General features: G+C 46.3%; 1 long non-coding RNA gene and 1 pseudogene across 1 annotated transcript; both read right to left on the bottom strand.

Moving 5' to 3' along the window:
• Positions 1–12,622: 12,622 nt before the first annotated feature.
• On the bottom strand, positions 12,623–13,272 carry LOC147974383 (uncharacterized). The gene is made up of 2 exons (XR_015601947.1): positions 13,151–13,272; positions 12,623–12,887 (listed from the first exon to the last, which is right to left on the bottom strand). It is a non-coding gene; the product is annotated as an uncharacterized LOC147974383 (long non-coding RNA).
• A 3,376-nt stretch (positions 13,273–16,648) lies between these two features.
• Positions 16,649–17,761, bottom strand: LOC147974382 (uncharacterized; annotated as a pseudogene).
• Between the last annotated feature and the right edge of the window lie 6,279 nt (positions 17,762–24,040).

The following is a 24,040-nucleotide window of genomic DNA, read 5'->3' as shown; positions in this document are numbered from 1 at the left end:
GGTTCGTGCCGCGAACCGGGACCATTGCTCTGGCTATATAAGCCAACACTTGCGAAATTTTGGCCAACCGCTCCCATTCGCCCCGACGCCGCCCCGAGCCCGTCGTCGTCGTCGTCGCCGCCCCGAGCCCGTCGTCGCCCCGCGCCCGCCGCCGTCGCCCCGCCCCACCGTCGCCCCGAGCCCGTACGTCGTCGCCCCGCGCCGTCGCCCCGAGCCCGTCGTCGCCCCGCGCCCGCCGCCGTCGCCCCGCCCCGTCGCCGCCCCGAGCCCGCCGCCGTCGCCCCGCCCCGTCGCCGCCCCGAGCCCGTCGCCGCCCCGCCCCGTCGTCGCCCCGCGCCGGCGCCGGCCCTAGGTTGATGATATGATGATGTTGATGATGTTTTTTTCCTGTTTGATGATATGATGATGTTTTTTTCTGTTGATGATATGATGATGTTTTTTTTCTGTTGATGATATATGTGATGATGTTTTTTTTTCATATATGCATTTTTTCATATATGTATTAATTTTTTTTAAGTTGTTAGTAGATATCGATTTTAGGTTAGTGCATTTTATCACTGATTTTAGGTTAGTTGAGCCTCTTTAGTGCATTTTATGTTTGTTGCATTTTAGGTTAGTGCATTTTATGTTAATGGAGAGGAAAAAGTAAAATAAGGAAAAGGAAAATAAGTAGAGAAAGAGGAGAAGAAGAAGAAGGAGAAGACGAGGAGAGGAAGAAAAGGAAGAGGAGAAGAAGAAAAGAATAGAGGAGAAGAAGAGAAAATTAGAATATATATTCTATTTTCTCTTTTCTCCTCTATTCCTTTCTTCTTCTCCTCTTTTTTTTCTTCTTTTTTTTCTTCGACACATGGGGGGGGGTCGAGAACGTCGGACATTCATGAGAGAGGCGAGGAAGAAGGGGAAGAAGAGGGAGAAGAAGAGGAGAGGAAGAAGAGGAAGTCTTCTCCTCTATTCTTTCTTTTCTTTTTTTTTTCTTCTTCTTCCTCTTTATTTTATTGGGAACGAGGGTCGTCGAGGGACGCCGAGTGGTAGAGGAGAAACCCTAAATATAAAGTATCGTCGGTGTGAGATACATGTATCGTCGGTGTCGGACACTACATCCACATCCCACAAGTGGCGCGGGCTTCGACGCCCACGTCACTTGTGGGACGTGGATGTAGTGTCCGACACCGACGGCCACATGTATCTCACACCCACGATACTTTCTATTTAGGGTTTCCTCTACCGAAAAGAAGAGGAGAAATAAATAAGAAGAAGAAAAAAGAAGAAAAAGAAGAGGAGAAGAAGAAAGGAATAGTGGAGAAGACTTCCTCTTCTTATCCTAGTGTCAAAGTATTGAAGAAATCCATGCCTTCATCATTAGCCGGAAGTAACCAGGGCATGTTGGTACGAAGTTCTGCAAAGTTGTTTTGGAATGGAGTCCCGGATAGAATAATCCGCCTTTTGGTACGAATTCAGCAAAGGCCTTCCAAATAGCGATATTCGGAAGGCTCTTTCTGAACTTTGTACCAAAAAGCGAATTATCCTATCTGGGACTCCGTTCCAGAACAACTTTGAAGAGCTTCGTACCATCATGCACATGTTACTTTCGCCTAATGATGAAGACATGGTTTTGTTGAATCCTTTGACACTAGGCAACCTCCCGACCCCTCGGCGATCCTCTCGAACATGAGAGGAAGAAGAGGGTCGTCTAGGGGTCGAGGGTTCGAGGGTTCTTCTCCTCTATTCTTTCTTCTCCTCTTTTTTTTTCTTCTTCCTCCATTTTTTATCGGGAACGAGGGTCGTCGAGGGACATAGATGTAGTGTCGTCGTTGTCGATATATACCCCCTCCCGATAGCTTACTATGATCAGGTAGCTAGTTCTACGTTTGGCACTAATACATCCATCTGTCATGTTTGAATAATAATTGCCATGTTGTAAATATTTGTAGAAACTATGGACACCGCCCTAGACGAAGCAACAAAAGAAGCGTTGTTGAGGGAGATAATCGCAGAAGGAAGTGATGCCGTCTCGTACTATCTCAACGAAACCGATGGTCTGGAAGGAGAGGGTGAACAAGCTGGCTACGGTGACCTAATGCCGGTGTAAGAAGAAGAACATGAGGACGGCTCCGGTGACCGAACCGAGTCCGGCCATGTATATATATTAGTTAAGCCTATGCTGACTAGCTGATTGATGCATTCATTGTTTTGGTATGTACACATATTAATTAAGTCTTTGTTCTTTTTTCTAGCCCTCCGGATCGAGCACAACTTCGGTAAAGAGACGAGGCCCGAAGAAAAAGTTGAGCTCGGATGAAAAGCTTGAGATCACAGCAATCATGCCCGACGGCCAACCTATTGAACCCCTCCGGACAAAGAGCGCATTTGTTGCTCAGTGCGGGGTTCTGGTTAGGGACAAGATCCCGATAAGCATCCAGCAATGGTTTAAGCCGGCTACAGAAGACCCTGAGGTGTCTTATGTCAATGATATGCAGAAAAATGATCTTTGGACTGAGCTGAAGTCAAATTTCACCCTACCGCCAGAGGATAATCCAGAGAACCCAATTAAAGAGAAATTAATCAAGTCTTTTGCTCTGAAGAGGATGGCAGAACTATTCAGGAGGTGGAAGAAAGAGCTGAATAATAAGTTTGTCGAAAATAATGAGACACCAGAATTCAAGGGCAGATATGAGAAGATCAGAGATCACTGGCCCGCATTTGTGGCCCACAAGACATCGAAAAAGAGTCAGAAGATGTCGGCGACAAACAAGCAAAATGCTGCGAAGAAGAAGCTTCACCATCGCACGGGGTCAGGTGGCTACCTCGTAGCCCGGCCTAAGTGGTCCAAGGTTGAGAATGATCTGGTTCATAAAGGGATCGAACCAGAGACAAATAACTGGCCAGACCGTTGCCGGACTTGGTTCTTCGGGGCTGGCGGAACCTTGGACCCTGTAACAGGGAAGTGCATTTGGACGAACGAACAAATGGACATACCAGTCAGTAAGCTTAAGCAGTATATCGAAACAACGCAGGAAGGGACGTTCTTTCCAGACAGAGAGCACGACGAGCTCACAATGGCCCTCGGGAATCCTGAGCACCCTGGACGGACACGAGGCACACCAGGCTCCGTTCTGTGGAAGGTTGGGTTTCCGGACGCAGGCGGTTACAAATCCCATGAGAGGAGGAAAAAAGTGCAGCAGACCGAACTGCAGGCGCTGCACGCAAGGGTACAAGCGATAGAGGAACGAGAAGCAAATCGCAGCAAACGTACTGCCGAAGCCTCCCCCGAAGCTACCCCGCCATCTCAGCGCAGAAGCAGCGTGGCTTCCACCGAGCTGCTTCAGCCGGAGCATGCCTTGACGGCTCCTGCCAGCTATCCCGTGGATGCTATAACGGAGTCTCAAAATTGCCACCTTATGACGCAATGGATGAATTTGAAGGTCAAGGCGGCTGTTGGCTCTGTTTATCCTACTAAACCCGGCGCAACTTTTCACTGCCGGCCGATTCCAGAAGGATATGCTAGGGTGATGGTGGATGAGATAACGGAGGGATTTGAGGACCTCCAGCTTGACCACCCTACCGGTGAAGGGGAGACTCGGCTGGGGTCTGCTCTGAAGACTCCATGCCTATGGCGGAAGGAGCTCATCAACTTTCCGAACTGGACGCCTCCGCCTCCTCCTCCTCCTCCGGCGAGTCAGGGCCCTCGGCCGGCTCCTTCTCCGGCGCGTGGCGGCACTCCGCCTCCGTCTCCGCTTGCGCCGACGCGCCCGAGCAGCCAGCCTCCTCCTTCTCCGCCTCGTCAGCAAGGGCGGAAGAGACCTGCCGCCGCTCCAGCTGCTCCGGCGCGTCGTAGTCCTTCTCCTCCGCCTCTTAAGCAAGTAAAGAAGACAACCACTTCGTCTGCTCGGTCGGCGTCTAGCAGTACAACCAGAGGCGGGAGGACATACAGATTCGGTTCTTCTCTGAAGACTCCAGAGAAGTTACCATACGAGAGGACCCAGGAGGAGAACGCCGAGATCGCGCGAGAAGAAGTGAGGAAATTCTTTGAAGGGGTGAAAGCAAAGAAACATCCACCTCCGGAGGAGAAGGTAGATCGGGTGAAAGTGAAGCGCACTCTGGCTGCCCTGACAAAACCACCAAAGTCTGATCCGCCGAAAGGAAACTATGACCGCATTATTGGAAAGGAATTTGCCGAAGCGGAGCGGTCGGGAAGTACTGTCAGTGATCAAAGGCTGAAAGAACGACGAGCTGGGAAACAAATTGCCCAGCTCGGCAAACAAGCGATGCAATCATGCCCCCCGCTCAAGGTGCCTAGCCACAACGTCGCTAATGATCCGAGGATGGTGCCCGGTTATAGCAATCTTGCAGATTACCTGCCCGACGAAGTACATTATGAACCCATGGACATGCAGATACAAAGATACGAGTACGGGAAGCCTCTCGTCAAAGATGAAAGATCTCTATCAACGATGATGCGAAGATTGCATGATTGGTACTTGAAAATCTGCAGAGACTCTGGGGGGAGGAGTACTTTGTATGTGAAAGTTAAAAAGGAGCATGACCTCGTTGGAATTGATCTGTTGCCTGTTCCATTTGAGGAGTTCTATCAGTTTTTTAATCAATTGGCCCTCGATAAAACAACGGTCACCTGCTACTGTCTGTAAGTAGTACTACTTCTGTCATTAAGTTTCTCTATATAGCTTAGCTCTTTCATTGCATGTATTTATAATCATCCTCACTATATTATGCAGATTGAAGATCGTCGAATTGAAGAAAAGACAAGTCGGTGATATTGGGTTCATTAACACATATCTCATAGATGCAACTCAGGTTAAACTTCATGCCGCAGCTACCGAGGCCAACTTGCTACAATCATTCATAATAAATTAAAACAAAGATATAATACTCTTTCCTTACAACTTCAAGTGAGTGTTACTGTCTTGTGAGTATTCGGTTTCCCTTATATATTAGTCAAGGTTATAGTAATGTAATTCATGAGTTATGCATGCGTGTGCAGTTTTCACTATATTCTCCTAGAGATTAAGCTTGAGCAGGGACTAGTAACTGTCTTAGACTCAAAACGAAAAGATCCCCAGGACTATGCAGACATGACTGAAATCCTGAAGAAGTAAGTTAAATCGATCATTATCCACCATATCAGCAACTTTGTTCATTTTCTGATATCAAGTAATTGTTTTCTTTGTCCGGCAGGGTTTGGAGAAAATTCACCAAAAAAGTTCCGGGACTGCCGAAGGAGTTGGAATTTAGACACCCGAAAGTAAGTAATATAGTAGCATGTTCCGCGCATCTCCTAGTGATTCAAGCGCTAGTTTCATCAATACCATTTAGCATTCTTGCTTATCAGTTTGATTGACCTCTATTTCTTGTAAAGTGGTTGTGGCAGGAACAAGGGAATGATTTCTGTGGATACTACATCTGCGAGTCCATCCGCCACACGACGTGTGAGCGGGGCGGGTACTCTAACGAACAATATGAAGTACGTAAATAACAACATTCACAATTTTATTTTATTACCATCATTTGTGTTGAGTTTCATTCATTCATATATATATATATATATATATGTATTGACCCCCTTCTTCAAATTAGATGTTTCGGAAGCGGGATGAACTCCTAGCACCAGCTCGCATGCGAGCAATTCAAGAGGAATTGGTGGCATTCTTTCTTGACCACGTGATCCCTGAAGACGGAGAATTCTATGTGGACCCTGAGTCCGTATGATTATATTTGTAAGAGATAATTATTGTATATATGTAGCCGGTAGTGTCAGATAGATATACGAGAACTTGTTGTTCGACCAATCTCTCGGAGAAGGAGAGGTGGTCGATATCACTTCTCTCTGTATGCATATATGTTCATGACGATCTTCTGTTTCCTTCGTTTGCTTTACTAGCTAGCCAGCGTGTCTAGTCCTCTCTATACGTATGTATAGTACGTAGCGTCGACCAAGCACGGACATAAGAGAGGACACTTCTCTATATTAATTATAGCTAGCTAACACAATATATGAAACACCTAAATTAACCCCCCAAAACCCCCAACCCCCCCCCCTTTCAAAAAAAAAAACCAAAAACCCCAGCCACAGAAATGCTGACGCGTGGATGCCTATTGGTCCCGGTTGGTGCCACCAACCGGGACCAAAGGGTCTCCTGACTGGGCTCTGCGCACTGCCCACGTGGAGGGCCTTTAGTCCCGGTTCTGGATTGAACCGGGACTAAAGGGGGAAGGTATTAGTACCGACACTTTAGTCCCGGTTCAGAAACCGGGACTAAAGGCCCTTACGAACCGGGACTATAGGCCCTTTTTCTACCAGTGATGCAGCCATGCATGCTGCAGGAGTGCAGGTGCCAGCCCCATACACTAGTAAAAAAGAAAGTCCAAGCTACACCGTGGCCCTGTTTGGATACTCTAACTCAGTTAGAGGTTAGAGTTAGATTCTAACTCTGAACTAACTCTGAATTAACCCTGAACTAACTCTAAGTAAAGAGATGTTTGGATGGCAGGGTTAGATGAAGCACGGATATAGCGAGGCGCCTTCATGAAAGATGCGAGAGGGAGGGAGGGAGAGGACGAGAAGCTTCGAGGAAGTGAAGAGGGGTCTACTATGGAAAGAGCGAGAGAAAAATATGTTTTTTAGTAGTCTCGAGAAGAACTAATCCAAATAAACACCTCTTGGGTGGGTTAGTTTTTTGGATGGATTAGATGTATCTACCCCAAACTAACCTTCCTGTTTGGATACTTTTGAGTTAATTGAGTCCAAACTAACCCAAACTAACTCTAACCCTCCTGCCTGATTCAAACCGTATGGTGTATTTCGATCGACGCGTCCCTTGGTATGGTTTATGGCCATACGGTACGTACCCCGCCCGCTTGTACAGTACATATTCCATTCGAATCAGGCAGGTACACTGTACACACAGTACAACACACGTAACCATTTCAGTCGCTCACAGTCACAGTGGTATAGCACTGCTGCACCAGTGCGTCCGTACGTTCTGCGTCAGGCTCGTGCGCCCCCGGCCTCAAGTAGACGTTGCGAGCCTGCGGGATTCAGCTAGGTGCCACCGACCGCATAGTGGGTTTTGCCGGGAGCTAGACATTTCAAGGTGACAACGAGTTTATCAGACCCTTTAAGAATCCCGGAACAGTGTCACGCTACTCATTTTCTCTTCGTACGTCCGGTCACTTATACTCCCTTCGTCCGGAAATACTTGTCGAAGGAATGGATGTATCTAGACGTATTTTGATTCTAGATACATCCATTTTTATGCATTTCTCCGACAAGTATTTCTGAACGGAGGGAGTACATGATTGGTGAAGATGAAGAAACAGAAATAAGGGCTGGCACCTGCATATAGGAATGATATGAGGGGTTTCGATTGGGTCACGTTTTTTCTTCTTTCTTCTGTCCGGTCACTGACCGGGTGTGTCCGTGCATGTAGTACTCTCTTCGTTCGAAAATACTTGTCATCAAAAATACATCCAGATATATTTATTTTTATTTATTTTGATGACAAGTATTTTCGGATAAAAGAAGTATGAGAGATGGTTTGAAGCGTCCGGTCATAAATGCTCTTAGGCCAACTTCACCGCGCGACCTTATCCTGTCCGCCCCCGTCCGTTTGGGGTAAAAGGGACAAAAAAGGCGGCCCAGCGCGCGGGAGCAAACAGACTTTTGTCCGCTTTGTGTCCGCTTTCGACCCATCCCCGGCCCAAACTTGCGCCGGTTTTGGGGTGAAACGGACAGCGCGCGGACGGGCGGAACGCGCGCGCTTGTCCTCTCTTGGCCCGCCTGTCGGTGGGAGAAACCAAAAACCCCCCGACGGCCATTTGGCGCCATCTCCCCCAAACCTTCCCACGTCCCTCCCGCCCCCCTTCCCCCGTCCATGGCCGACGCTCGGCCGAGTTCCGGCTGCCTGGCCGTCGAGCCGACCGCGAAGGTGAGGAAGAAGGCGGCAAAGTAGCCGCGGTCGGAGTACACATCGGAGGAGATCGCCAAGTTGGACGCGGAATCGGTGAAGAGGAGGGAACGGAGAGCGGCCGTCAAGATGAATGCCGCCGCGGCCAAGTTCACCGCCCAGCGCGAGGAGCTGGAGGCCGCGCGGCGCAAGGCCGCTGCCGACGAGAAGGAGGACCTCGTCAACAAAGCGCACGCCATCCTCATGCTTGACATGGGCCGTCCGGCGGGGTTCCATGCAGCGGCCGTCGGCCCGGCGAGCACAGGCTCGTCGGTCGTCCGGCCTACGCACTGCCAGTTGCGCGCCGTGCCCATGTCACCCGTCTTTCCTCCGCCCAGGCACGACGGCCAGACCCGTTTCTCGGCGTCGCCGGGCGTGGGCTTGTTCGCGCCGTCCACACCACGCCCCGTGGCCGTCATCGACCTCAACGTGGCGCCGGGGTCCAGCAGCGGCGGGCGGCCTTCCGTCGAGATGCAAAGAAAGCAGGTGCGTGCACCGTTCACGGGCACCATACCGGCCCCCCGCGTGTTGTTTGATGAAATGCCAACCTCAATGCCGACGGTGGACGACCCCTTCTACAACCAGTACATGGAGGACGTGATCTTCCAGGGTGGGCATGAACGTGCTTACGACCCCGATGAGACCCAAAGTCAGGATGGCCGCGCCCATTACGTGCCCGATGAAGAGGCCGACGACCGTGCTGACTATGACCATGGTGATTCATGGCATGAAGACGATGACATCTATGTCGAAGGTGAAGATGAAGATGAAGCCAATGATGTTGATATTAGTGGCGCTCCATTGTTAATAGACGAGCTCACCCAAAGAGCGGAAGCACAAAAGAAGCGGAAGAGCATTCGCACCGGGTCATATACACAAGATGAGGACAAGTTGATTTGCCAATCTTGGATGGAGATTAGCCAAGATCCAAGGACCGGCGCGCAACAAAAGGGCATTATTTTTTGGACGAGAGTCCACAAAACATTCCATGGAAGGAAGATGTTTGAGCCCTACCAAATTACAAGCAACTGTGGCATCGGTTCGATTCAAAAAAGATGGTTGTTCATCCAACAAGAATGCAACAAATATTGCGCCGCATTTGAGAGCGCTGAAGCACGGCCCGTGAGTGGTCTCAGCATTGGAGACATGGTATGCTCTTCTCTTTGTAGCCCTTGCTACGGCCATGAGACTTCGGCCGTGTATATGTTTGCATGTTCACTTGTTGTTGATCATGTGGTAGGCATTTCAATCTTTGGAGGCATTCAAGGCCCGGCACAATGACAAGCCATTCACTCTTACGCATTGTTGGACGATCATCAACAATTGCCCTAAGTTCAAGGATCAATACCGTGAACTTCAAAGGAAAAGAGGTAAGAAGACGGCCAAGTTCGCCGGAGGTGGGGATGGCGAGGCATTGAAGAGGCCGAGGGGCAAGACCAACTCCAAGGTGGACGACATCCGTGACGCCTCATCCATGGCCTTGCATGAGACTTTGCATGGCATGATGTTACATAAGGATGTGAGGGACGAGAAGAAGCGGCAAAGCAAGGACGAGCAAATGAAGCAATACCTAGATCTCCAAAGACAGAAGCTTGAGATGGAGGAGGCGGCCAAGAAGAGGAAGATAGACATGGAGGAGACGGCCCGGCAAAGGCAGCTCGACATGGAAGAGGCCGCCCGGCAAAGGCAGCTCGACATGGAAGAGGCCACCCGGCAAAGGCAGCTCGACATCGAGGCCGACAACGTCAAGGCCAGGCAGAGGCAGCTCGACATCGAGGCCACCAATGCCGCCACCAAAGCAAAGGAGGTGGCCCTAGCGATCATGAGCGTGGACTTGTCGAAGATGAGCGACAAGACGAGGGCCTGGTTCGAGGCCAAGCAGAAGGAGATGCTCGAAGTCGAAGGCCTGAACTAGGTCGTCCGATCGGCGTGGCCGTTCTTTTTGGAGGCTGTCATGGGTGCCGCCCGCCCGCTGGGCCGCTGGCATGGGTGCCCGCGAAAAAACATTCATTTTGGAGGCCGGCTGTGTTGCCGGCCGCTGGCTGTGTTGCCGGCGATGGTCGTGTAGGCCGCTGGCTTTGTTGCCGGCGTGATGAACTGGGGTCATGAACTGGGGCTTGGCATTTGAAACGTTTTTTTTTAAACTAGACGCGGATAGGATGGGGCAAAAGGATGCGTCCGCGCGCTGGGCGCACGACCACCGCATCCCAGGACAGGTCCGGACAGGATCCCAACTCCCTAACCAAAGAGACAAAAACCGAACAAAACGAATGTCCGTTTAGGATCGCGCGGTGGAGTTGCCCTTATACCTCTGCGGTGGCTGCTCATGCAACTTTTGGCAGTGGCAAGTATAGGACCGTTTATTATAATTGGCGATATTCATCAAAGGTGACAACGCCTTTTCACGTGGACGGGGATAGCAGCTATTCTGGACACTGCAGAGTGTGCCATTGACACGTACGTACGTACGTAGGTTGGGCACTCGGGCTACGTACCCGGATCGCTACAACTATTCCATTATCCATTCGTACGTCGCCAGGTCGTCTCAGCTCCAACGCAGGATAAAAGTTGTGATTGCCAACCAAATACACGAGTTACCCGTTGAGTGTCGAATTATACGTGGAGTGCCCAGCCTTCATCACTAGTTCAGACTTTTGGATAGACTGATCCGTGCGTGAAACATGACATTGAGGAAGCACCTATGCGATGTGATCAAGTAGTACACAACTTAATTATTTGTACTCCCTCCATTTGCAAATATAAATTGTTTTGAACGTCTTAATATGAATTGCATACGGACTAAAATGAATGAACAAGCATACTAAAATATTTTCATATACTCCTTTCATCCTAAAATAAATGTAACTAAAGTTGCAGCATTTATTTTGGGATTTGAAAAAGTTACTAGAACATCTTATATATATTTACGAATGGAGGGAGTAGAAGACTTGCGTACGACATTATAATCCGCGGACAAACTTCATGCTCCCCTTAATTAGGATGGGCATTTGATAGATCAATAGTTACTCTATTACTTACTTTTCTTCCAAGGTAGTATACTAGTTTTCCTAAAAGTCAAATGGTTGACCAAGTAAACCAACCAAAGCTTGCAGACATTTTTGTGAAAGATAGTTTTCCATTAAAATTCTTTTTTGGGGATCGAAATGTTCTTTTTTTTCCCACGAAATGACAGTAGGAAATGCTCCTAGTGATGTATATTTAATCAAAACAGACATTTATAAATTACAACATAGTACTGTCCTAACCAGGTGCACACCTTCCTGCAGCTCCTCCAAAGACGGAGGGAGGTAGGGGGATCAACACCAGGTCAACACTAAAAGTTCAAGTAGCTAAGAGAGAGCCAACAAATTTAAGCTAGAGGGTGGGAGTCAAAATGTTCTTTTACTATAGTGGTGAACTAATTATAATAAATAATGAGCAAGAAGTCGGAATTCATTGTAAAATTTATGTATTCTTGCTTCATAGATGAAGTTAATTAATAAAATATGTAAAATGATTAAAAGATGGTGCTCATACATTTGTGTGTGGCCACTTTGCTAGTAGACTCTAAAAGTATGCTTTCACATCAGAATTTGCTAGTACTTGTTAAGTTGACAAATTCAAATAAGTTCACACCGTCCCAATTAAGAGTGTTCTTAATTACGTAGTAGTTATACACTCAGACCTTAGGGCTCTCCCGATGGATTATATCTTAACGGTGCATCCTAGGTAAAGAAAAGATAAGAGACAATATATCACCCTAATGCATTGTATCTTAGGGATCGTTTCTAAGTGATATTGCATTTAATTAGTTTATAATGATCCTTTTTGCATCTCAACCGTGTCACCTAGTTGCGGAGAGAAGAAAGGAAGAGAAAAATAAGGAAATATGCCACAAAAGATCAAAGCATTAATTACACCGCACAAAAAAATGAGTTAAGAGTCGCATCTTAGCTAAGATACAACTTCACTCTATTTCTTCTTTCATTACAATGCCACATCAACATTTTGTCCATGACAACGCTCTAAGAGTCAAGCATTGCTAGTGCCCGAACCACCCATTCAGCGACATGCTCTCGGCATGATTAGGAACAACATTTAGTTAGTTCACCATCGAATATAGAAACAATCTATAAAAATGAGACACTCAAATCATCATAAAAGTGAAAATTGATTTAGAAATAATAGAGGCAAAAGCAAGTTCGAGGTTAGTGCTAGCGGGGTAGACCATGACACATGGCCAATAGGCTGTCGAGCAGTCTCGCTTTAGTGGACGGGGAGTCCTCCGTTATTGCCATCTTGTTGCCATGTCCACGTGCGCACTTTTTATTTGGTGTTTATCATGTGAGAGTGATATGATCAACAAACGTTACACACATACAATTTTTTCTATTGTTTGGGCAACATAAGTAATTGAGGTTTTTGACAGAAGTATCGTTCAAAGAAATTGAATCTTTGTATAACACAACGGAGCTCTACTAATTGAAAATTTATAAAATGACAACAAAATAAATGTTATTTCTGGGTACGCAATGAATAGATCATAGGTTGATGGTAGATACAGAACTGAGCTCTTTACTAGCGGCTCGTACGAATCCTCCCGACACATGGACATGCATATATATATATATATATATATAACTCAAGTAGCAGAACACAAATTGATTCATTAGCTAGTATTATTTTAGATAAGCAATGACGGCCAGTCGAAACTAGCTACTCCCAATACATTTAGTTGGGACAAAGTCACATCATGTTTTAACCCTGTGTGGGGAATTAGAAACAAACATAACATTGGCATCCGTCGGGAACACAACTAGCAACATGACTGACACTGAGCCCGTTCCATTCGTCGCAACGCGATTTGCACACATCCAAGTTACAGTCACCCTTGTCGATGATTGGTCTGCAATTACCCGCCGTCACCTTCATGGCCACATCCGTGGAGGTAATTAATGGATAGAAAAATCAGTAGGTTGCCATGGATCAACTACATACTTCCTTCGTCCCAAAAAACTTATCCCATACTTATCCTTCAGACGGATGTATCCAGCACCACATTCATTTGAGGACAAGTTTTTTCGGACGGATGGAGTGCATGGTTATACTAATATTAAACTCGGTAAGAGTATATGCTTAGACATACAACAATTATATGGAAAATATCTTCCATCAAAGAATTAATGTACCTGGGGATAGAACCACGAGAGTGATAGCAAGGACTAGGAGGAACATGCAGCGAGTCCTCATGGTCGGTGGAAAACTTTGCAAGTTACCGTGCTGATATGGTGAGCTTTGAACCCGATCGAAGCTGTTTGGGTGTGTGCCTAACTCGGGTGGATTACAAGGGTTTATATAGGAGGCTTATGCTTATCTTCTCTCAAACTATTAATTGTGTTATAACTGCCAAAGCAAAGATAAGGTTGAACAAATTAATGAATGAGACCTTTTTGATATAGCTTACGCTTGGCTAATTAATGCGCGGAATCTTTTTGAGATGGCTTACCATGTTTACCGCTTGATAAATTAATGTACCATGTCTTTCTGAGATAATTTATTAGGTCTGTTGGGTGGTAAATTGTTGAAAATGTGCCCTAGAGAAAATAATAATGTATTATTTTATTTTCATGTTCATAATTAATGTTTATATTTTTGTGCTATAATTGAAATGGTTCTTGAATGTGAGATTAAGAGAAAAACTCAGTTACATATGTTGAATCATACATACAAAGTAGTTCATGTTGCATGATGATCTTGCTTTCCTGATCATAGGACATTGTTAAAGTAACAAAGAAGCCATGAACAATGAGAGCATGTTGCTAGCAAAACAATGGTATTGGATAGACCCAACTCGTGATATATTACGAGATCACATCGTCAATTAGTTATCAGTAAATCATGTCAAATGTTAACGTATACTCACGTCCTTAGATCAGGAGAATGGTGTGTACCTTCAGGACAGAATATTACTTTGGGGTTGTCGAACATTACCCGTAAATGGGTAATCGTAACGGTAACATTTGGGTACATTAGAAAAGTGTGTGTAAGAACTCGACAATTCGATACTCGAATTTCCTGCTCCGATGATGGAGAGATTCTCTCCGGGCCCTCTCAGTATTATGATATCCACCATCGTCTGTCAATACACAACGTGATATGATGACAGAGAAATTGGAATACGAAAAAAGAGTACTTTCAGACCGCAGTTGGTCTCACACACTATAACTCGGAAAAGAATATCCCTGTCTTTCTTCATCATATATATGAGTTTTGCTTCCGTGCACCCTCCTTCAAAAATTTGCGCGAATCTTAAAGTTGCTTGAAAAAAAGGCTATCAGCATATCAGCTTGTAGATAAAAAATATTGAATAGATTGATTTGGACAGAAGAGAATATATTATCCTTTGATTGGAGGGTGCACTCTCTTATCATTGATTACAAATTTGTGTTGATAGCTTACCAAGATCACCTGTTGGTTGGAGGGTGCACTCTCTAATCTCCATTTTTAGCCTGCATCAGAGTCCGTAAACTTTTCAACGGGTGTATGGAAGCAAAGTTCCATCATATATAAAAGAAAAGAAGGGAATCTGGCGTTAATGACGACGGCAGCATTTGGCTTCAAGCTGCAGACTAATTAACGGTAACAAAAGAGCATCAGCCTGACGGGCCGCCAGAACATTACATCCGTAAGATTACCCACAGTAGGAATAATATAGATGATAACATTACACTTATCTAGACAAAATAGGTGATGTGGCATGTAATCAATGAAGAAAGAGAGGCATGTGGTAACATAGTTAATAGTTACAACAACATCACACATATCAAGAAAAGATGAGTCTACAACGTAATAAATAAAGTGATGCATGACACAACACATATGTTACTACCCGTTGTGAAGGTACGAACTTAGACTAGTAACATATGCATGTTACTACTCTAAATTACTCCGCACTGTGACTACTCTAAGTAACACAGTAAATTGTTGATCTTTTTTGGCGGGTAAATACAGTAATGAGTTATTAAACAGGATAGACAAGGTGCAAGGTATGGGAACAAGTGAATCCATGGCGTTTCTCGGCTTCTGGCCAGTACATTCGTGCGTGCCGTTTAGGAGGATGGAGAGTTTTTTTATTTTTTGCAAAAAGGAACACGTGTGCGTACGTGTCCACTGTGCAACTTGTACGACCTTGTACTTCCTTCGTCCAAAAATACATGTCACCAAAATGAATAAAGAAGGGTGTATCTAGAACTAAAATACGTCTAGATACATTCCCTTTTATTTATTTTAATGATAAGTATTTCAAGACGGAGGAAGTATTTACTATACTGTACATACAACAAACAAAACGACGATGAGATGAGATCGATCATGGAGGGAGGGTGAGCAAACCGATCCAGTCCAGACACAACAAGATGGGCTTAATCAGCCTCAAGCAGTCGACAGTAGTAATAATAATAAATTAACAAGAAGACGATTTGTTTAAGCAAAGCTGGTGGCCATGATCGAATGAGCTTGTGCACAAGGCCACAAGCCATGCATGCACACCACGCACCAGACATGTGTTGGGCAGATCCAAATCGGAGGCGGTTGCGGCATGCACATGCACGAGCCGGCGAGTCAGCAGCATGCATGCAACAAGCTACACTGCATATATATTTTCTTCCCCGCAAAATAAAAAAAGAGAATAAAATTACGAAGAGGTCTCCAAGCTGCACTGTATGGTGTATTTCCATCGACGCCTTGTGCCTTTTGATACTCCCTTCATTCCATAATGTAGTGTTTCCTTTATCCTCGTGCTTCAACGTTGACCGTAAATTTAAGTATCAAGACCGATTATGGTGAGAGCAAAAATTATATTCAGTGAATTCGTATTCGAAAGAAGTTTTAAATTATATAGTTTTTTCTCCCGCCGCAGTTGATCTCGTTGGTTAAATTTATGATCAAAATTGGACCTCGAAAAGCGCGGGCACACTATATTTTAGAATGGAGAGAGTGTATGGTATATTCCATCCGAATCCACTCTGTTCAGGTAGGTGTTGTACTACACATAGCACAGTACACGTATCATCTCAGTCACTCGCAGGCATAGTGCTAGCACCGCTGCAGTACTGTACCCAGTGCTGCTGCAGTGGTGCACACGATTGCGACCGGTGCGTCCGTACGCTTTGCGGCAGCGGATAACTCGGCGGCATGCATGCGCTCGTGCCTTTTCGACCGGACCGGGGCTACCACCTGGGGACGGATACCTCTCGTGGCTCGTGGGCACTGGAGATCGAGTATCATTGACACGTACGCACGTCGGGCACTTGGGCTCCATGTGACAACGCCTGCCTTTTTGGATCGGCGTTACCACGTGGAAAGGCAGCAAGCAACTATCCTGGACACTCGAGAGTAGACCTGGCCATGGGATGCCCGGCCCGGCCCGACCTTGTCCACGGGCCGGGCCTGAGCCTGAGATTTCAGCTCGATGCTTGAGTCAAGCTGGGCCTAGGCCCAGATTTTTTGTGGCGGGCTTTGTTTGACTCGGCCCGACATTTGGCCAGGTATACGAGAGTCCACGCGTCCACATTTGCATTTAAAAAAAATAAAAATAGACTAAACTACGAGGCGGCGGCGGCGTCGTCCTCGGGGTCCGTGAGGTCGATGAGCGTCGGCGCCGGCCCAGCCCAGGCGAACGCCATGTTTCAGAACGCCGTCATGTCGGACGTAGGCTGTGCCGGCGTGGGGGGGTGTGCGGCCGCCTGTGCAGTCGCGGCCTGGCGCGCCTCCTCCTCGGCCTCACGCTCCTCCTCCTCGAGGTCGCGCTCGAGCATCTCGAGATACTCGCCGTCGCGACACTCCTCGGTCACACGGATCTGGCGCCAGTGCTCGAGGTACGTCGCCTTTTGCGCCGGCGTCGCTCCCATCCAGACCGGCGGCGCACGTACCCACTCGCGCACTACTCCCGTTCAGGAGTAGCGCTTGATGGGGGATGACTCTAGCTCGGGCTTCGGTTGCGGCTTGATAGGGGACGGCGGGGCCACCGGCGGCACCACGTTGTCGCTTGCCGCGGAGAGGGCAAGTGTCTGCACCATTGTCGCCTCGTACCGAGCCTCCTCTTCCTCCGCCGCCTCCACCCTGCGCCGCTCGTCCTCCTCGCTCTCCCGGTAGACGGTCGCAAGGGCCGCCTGGTAGGTGTCCTCCGCCGCCTGGTCCTCCTCGCGGACGACGAGCGCCGGCGGCGGCGAGCTCCGGTCGACCTTGCGCACGCCTCGTCGCCTCGCCTCCTCGTGCTCGAAGGCGAACCACCTCGCCCAGTTGGGCGAGTCGGATGCGTAGGCGGCCTCGGGCGCTGCTCCAGCGTCAGCAGCGCCCGTCGCCGTACCTCCTCCGCGTGAGCCCGAGCCGTCCGCGGCGCCGCCGGCACTGGGATCCTATCTGGATCCAGATGCCAGTCGTGCGGCAGGGTCACGTCGGGATACGGCAAAGGCTGGCGGTGCTGCCAGTGCCACTCCGCCTGGTGCACTGGCACGTTCACGCGTTGCCTCTGCCGGCGGGGCGGGAGGAACTCTGAGGGGAATGGGGTGGCGGGGGCCTTGCCCTTGGCCTTGCTGCCGCTGGCGCCGGAGAAGAGGCCGTGGCTAGGGTTTGCTGGCGAGGGGGGAGCAAAGCTTGGAAGATGTGGACGGCGAGTTTGGATGAGGACGGCCCCGCCGCACGGTCGGCTTAAAAAAGGACGAGCGCCGTCACTGACGCGTGGGCCTGTGGTCATAAATTAAGCTGACCGCGTGGGCAGCGGGTAGTTGGACGACCGCCATATGGAGACGCAGCGGACAGTGAGAAGGCGCGCGAAGCGTCCGTTCGGCGTCCACGCCGACGCATTTGGGGCGCAAATTTGGGCCGCAAATGGGTCGGCGCGGACACGACGCGGGCGTGATTTGGGTTTGAGTCGGGGAACGTAGTAATTTCAAAAAATTTCCTACGCACACGCAAGATCATGGTGATGCATAGCAATGAGAGGGGAGAGTGTGATCTACGTACCCTTGTAGATTGACAACAAAAGCGTTTGGTTGATGTAGTCGTACGTCTCCACGGCCCGACCGATCAAGCACCGAAACTACGGCACCTCCGAGTTCTAGCACACGTTCAGTTCGATGACGATCCCTGGACTCCGATCCAGCAAAGTGTCGGGAAAGAGTTCCGTCAGCATGACGGCGTGGTGACGATCTTGATGTACTACTGTCGCAGGGCTTCGCCTAAGCACCGCTACAATATTATCGAGGACTATGGTGGCAGGGGGCGCCGCACACGGCTAAGGATATGATCACGTGGATCAACTTGTGTTCCTCTGGGGTGCCCCTGCCTCCGTATATAAAGACTCAAGGGGGGGGGTGCGGCCGGCCTAGAGGTGGCGCGCCAGGAGGAGTCCTACTCCCTCCGGGAGTAGGATTCCCCCCCCCCAATCCTAGTTGGAATAGGATTCGCGGAGGGGGGAAAAGAGAAAGGGGGGCCGGCCCCCTCTCCTTGTCCTATTCGGACCAAGGGAGGGGAGGGGCGCGCGGCCCATCTCAGGCTGCCTCTTCTCTTTTCCACTAAGTCCCACTAAGGCCCATATGGCTCTCGGGGGGGTTCCGGTAACCTCCCGGTACTCCGGTAAAATCCTGATTTCACCCGGAACACTTCCGATATCCAAACATAGGCTTCCAATATATCAATCTTTATGTCTCGACCATTTCGAGACTCCTCGTCATGTCCGTGATCACATCCGGGACTCCGAACAACCTTTGGTACATCAAAACGTATAAACTCATAATATAACTGTCATCGAAACCTTAAGCGTGCGGACCCTACGGGTTCGAGAACAATGTAGACATGACCGAGACACTTCTCCGGTCAATAACCAATAGCGGGACCTAGATGCCCATATTGGTTCCTACATATTCTACGAAGATCTTTTATCGGTCAGACCGCATAACAACATACGTTGTTCCCTTTGTCATCGGTATGTTACTTGCCCGAGATTCGATCGTCGGTATCCAATACCTAGTTCAATCTCGTTACCGGCAAGTCTCTTTACTCGTTCCGTAATACATCATCCCGCAACTAACTCATTAGTTGCAATGCTTGCAAGGCTTAAGTGATGTGCATTACCGAGAGGGCCCAGAGATACCTCTCCGACGATCGGAGTGACAAATCCTAATCTCGAAATACGTCAACCCAACATGTACCTTTTTGGAGACACCTGTAGAGCACCTTTATAATCACCCAGTTGCGTTGTGACGTTTGGTAGCACACAAAGTGTTCCTCCGGCACACGGGAGTTACATAATCTCATAGTCATAGGAACATGTATAAGTCATGAAGAAAGCAATAGCAACATACTAAACGATCGGGTGCTAAGCTAATGGAATGGGTCATGTCAATCAGATCATTCAACTAATGATGTGATCCCGTTAATCAAATGACAACTCTTTGTCCATGGTTAGGAAACATAACCATCTTTGATTAACGAGCTAGTCAAGTAGAGGCATACTAGTGACACTCTGTTTGTCTATGTATTCACACATGTATTATGTTTCCGGTTAATACAATTCTAGCATGAATAATAAACTTTTATCATGATATAAGGAAATAAATAATAACTTTATTATTGCCTCTAGGGCATATTTCCTTCAGTCTCCCACTTGCACTAGAGTCAATAATCTAGTTCACATCGCCATGTGATCTAACATCAATAGTTCACATCTTTATGTGGTTAACACCCATAGTTCACATCGATATGTGACCAACACCCAAAGGGTTTACTAGAGTCAGTAATCTAGTTCACATTGCTATGTGATTAACACCCAAAGAGTACTAAGGTGTGATCATGTTTTGCCTGTGAGAGAAGTTTAGTCAACGGGTCTGCCATATTCAGATCCGTAAGTATTTTGCAATTTTCTATGTCTACAATACTCTGCACGGAGCTACTTTAGCTAATTGCTCCCACTTTCAATATGTATCCAGATGAAGACTAAGAGTCATCCGGATCAGTGCCAAAACTTGTATCGACGTAACCCTTTTACGACGAACCTTTTGTCACCTCCATAATCGAGAAACATATCCTTATTCCACTAAGGATAATTTTGACCGCTATCCAGTGATCTACTCCTAGATCACTATTGTACTCCCTTGCCAAAATTAGTGTAGGGTATACAATAGGTCTGGTACACAGCATGGCATACTTTATAGAACCTATGGCCAAGGCATAGGGAATGACTTTCATTCTCATTCTATTTTCTGCCGTGGTCGGGCTTTGAGTCTTACTCAACTTCACACCTTGTAACACAGGCAAGAATTCTTTCTTTGACTGTTCCATTTTGAACTACTTCAAAATCTTGCCAAGGTATGTACTCATTGAAAAAACTTATCAAGCGTCTTGATCTATCTCTATAGATCTTGATGCTCAATATGTAAGCAACTTCACCGAGGTTTTTTTTGAAAAAATCCTTTCAAACACTCCTTTATGCTTTGCAGAATAATTCTACATTATTTCCGATCAACAATATGTCATACACATATACTTATCAGAAATGATGTAGTGCTCCCACTCACTTTCTTGTAAATACAGGCTTCACCGCAAGTCTGTATAAAACTATATGCTTTGATCAACTTATCAAAGCGTATATTCCAACTCCGAGATGCTTGCACCAGTCCATAGATGGATCGCTGGAGCTTGCATATTTTGTTAGCACCTTTAGGATTGACAAAAACCTTCTGGTTGTATCATATACAACTCTTCTTTAAATCCATTAAGGAATGTAGTTTTGTTTATCCATTTGCCAGATTTCATAAAATTGCGGCAATTGCTAACATGATTTGGACAGACTTAAGCATCGCTACGAGTGAGAAAATTTTATCGTAGTCAACACCTTGAACTTTGTCAAAAACATTTTTCGACAAGTCTAGCTTTGTAGATAGTAACACTACTATCAGCGTCCGTCTTTCTCTTGAAGATCCATTTATTTTCTATGGCTTGCCGATCATCGGGCAAATCCATCAAAGTCCATACTTTGTTCTCATACATGGATCATATCTCAGACTTCATGGCCTCAAACCATTTCGCGGAATCTGGGCTCATCATCGCTTCCTCATAGTTCGCAAGTTCGTCATGGTCTAGTAACATGACTTCCAGAACAGGATTACCGTACCACTCTGGTGCGGATCTCACTCTGGTTTACCTACGAGATTCGGTAGTAACTTGATCTGAAGTTTCAGGATCATCATTATTAGCTTCCTCACTAATTGGTGTAGGTGTCACAGAAACCGGTTTCTGTGATGTACTACTTTCCAATAAGGGAGAAGGTACAATTACCTTATCAAGTTTTCTACTTTCCTCCCACTCACTTCTTTCATGAGAAACTCCTTCTCTAGAAAGGATCCATTCTCAGCAATGAATAACTTGCCTTCGGATCTGTGATAGAAGGTGTACCCAACATTTTTTTTGGTAACCTATGAAGATTTACTTCTCCGATTTGGGTTCGAGCTTATCATGTTGAAACTTTTTCACATAAGCATCGCAGTCCCAAACTTTAAGAAATGACAGCTTAGGTTTCTTGCCAAATCATAGTTCATACGGTGTCGTCTCAACGGATTTAGATGGTGCCCTATTTAACGTGAATGTAGCTGTCTCTAATGCATAACCCCAAAACGATAGCGATAAATCTGTAAGAGACATCATAGATCGCACCATATCTAGTAAAGTACGATTATGATGTTCGGACACACCATTATGCTGTGGTGTTACAGGTGGCGTGAGTAGTGAAACTATTTCACATTGTTTTTAACTGAAGGCCAAACTCGTAACTCAAATATTTTACTTCTGCGATCATATCCTAGAAACCTTTTATTTTTGTTACGATGATTCTCCACTTCACTCTGAAATTCTTTGAACTTTTCAAATGTTTCAGACTTGTGTTTTATCGAGTAGATATACCCATATCTGCTCAAATCATCTGTGAAGGTCAGAAAATAACGATACCCGCTGCGAGCCTCAACACTCATCGGATCACAAACATCAGTATGTATTATTTCCAATAAGTCAGTTGCTCGCTCCATTGTTCCGGAGAACGGAGTCTTAGTCATGTTGCCCATAAGGCATGGTTCGCAAGCATCAAGTGATTCATAATCAAGTGATTCCAAAATCCCACCAGCATGGAGTTTCTTCATGCGCTTTACACCAATATGACCTAAACGGCAGTGCCACATATAAGTTGCACTATCATTATTAACTTTGCATCTTTTGTCTTCAATATTATGAATATGTGTATCACTACGATCGAGATCCAATGCACCATTTTCATTGGGTGTGTAACCATATAAGGTTTTATTCATGTAAACAGAACAACAATTATTCTCTAACTTAAATGAATAACCGTATTGCAATAAACATGATCAAATCATATTCATGCTCAACACAAACACCAAATAACACTTATTTAGGTTCAACACTAATCCCGAAATTATAGGGAGTGTGCGATGATGATCATATCAATCTTGGAACCACTTCCAACACACATCGCCACTTCACCCTTAATTAGTCTCTGTTTATTCTGCAACTCCCATTTCGAGTTACTAATCTTAGCAACTTGAACTAGTATCAAATACTGAGGGGTTTCTATAAACACTAGTAAAGTACACATCAATAACATGTATATCAAATATACTTATGTTCACTTTGCCATCCTTCTTATTCGCCAATCACTTGGGGTAGTTCCGCTTCCAGTGACCAGTCCCTTTGCAGTAGAAGCACTTAGTCTCAGGCTTAGGACCAGACTTGGGCTTCTTCACTTGAGCAGCAACTTGCTTGCCGTTCTTCTTGAAGTTCCCCTTCTTCCCTTTGCCCTTTTCTTGAAACTAGTGGTCTTGTTAACCATCAACACTTGATGTTTTTCTTGATTTCTACCTTCGTCGATTTCAGCATCACGAAGAGTTTGGGAATTACTTTCGTTATCCCTTGCATATTATAGTTCATCACGAAGTTCTACTAACTTGGTGATGGTGACTAGAGAATTCTGTCAATCACTATTTTATCTGGAAGATTAACTCCCACTTGATTCAAGCGATTGTAGTACCCAGACAATCTAAGTACATGCTCACTAGTTGAGCGATTCTCCTCCATCTTTTAGCTATAGAACTTGTTGGAGACTTCATATCTCTCAACTCGGGTATTTTGCTTGAAATATTAACTTCAACTCCTGGAACATCTCATATGGTCCATGACGTTCAAAACGTCTTTGAAGTCCCGATTCTAAGCCATTAAGCATGGTGCACTAAACTATCAAGTAGTCATCATATTGAGCTAGCCAAACGTTCATAATGTCTGCATCTGCTCATGCAATAGGTCTGTCACCTAGCGGTGCATCAAGGACATAATTCTTCTGTGCAGCAATGAGGATAAACCTCAGATCACGAATCCAATCCGCATCATTGCTACTAACATCTTTCAACACAATTTTCTCTAGGAACATATCAAAATAAACACAGGGAAGCAACAACGCGAGCTATTGACCTACAACATATTTGCAAAATACTACCAGGACTAAGTTCATGATAAATTTAAGTTCAATTAATCATATTACTTAAGAACTCCCACTTAGATAGACATCCCTCTAATCCTCTAAGTGATCACGTGATCCAAATCAACTAATCCATGTCCGATCATCACGTGAGATGGAGTAGTTTCATTGGTGAACATCACTATATTGATCATATCTACTATATGATTCACGCTCGACCTTTCGGTCTCCGTGTTCCGAGGCCATATCTGTATATGCTTGGCTCGTCAAGTATAACCTGAGTATTCCGCGTGTGCAACTGTTTTGCACCCGTTGTATTTGAACGTAGAGCCTATCACACCCGATCATCACGTGGTGTCTCAGCACGAAGAACTTTCGCAATGGTGCATACTCAGGGAGAACACTTCTTGATAATTTAGTGAGAGATCATCTTATAATGCTACCATCAATCAAAGCAAGATAAGATGCATAAAAGATAAACATCACATGCAATCAATATAAGTGATATGATATGGCCATCATCATCTTGTGCCTGTGATCT

This window comes from Triticum urartu, chromosome 4A (assembly GCF_056163025.1).
Source record: "Triticum urartu cultivar PI428250 chromosome 4A, HENAU_Tu73, whole genome shotgun sequence".
Taxonomy (NCBI): Eukaryota; Viridiplantae; Streptophyta; class Magnoliopsida; order Poales; family Poaceae; genus Triticum; species Triticum urartu.
Note: the sequence above shows the minus strand (reverse complement) of the source record. Positions and strands in the feature narration are given on the sequence as shown.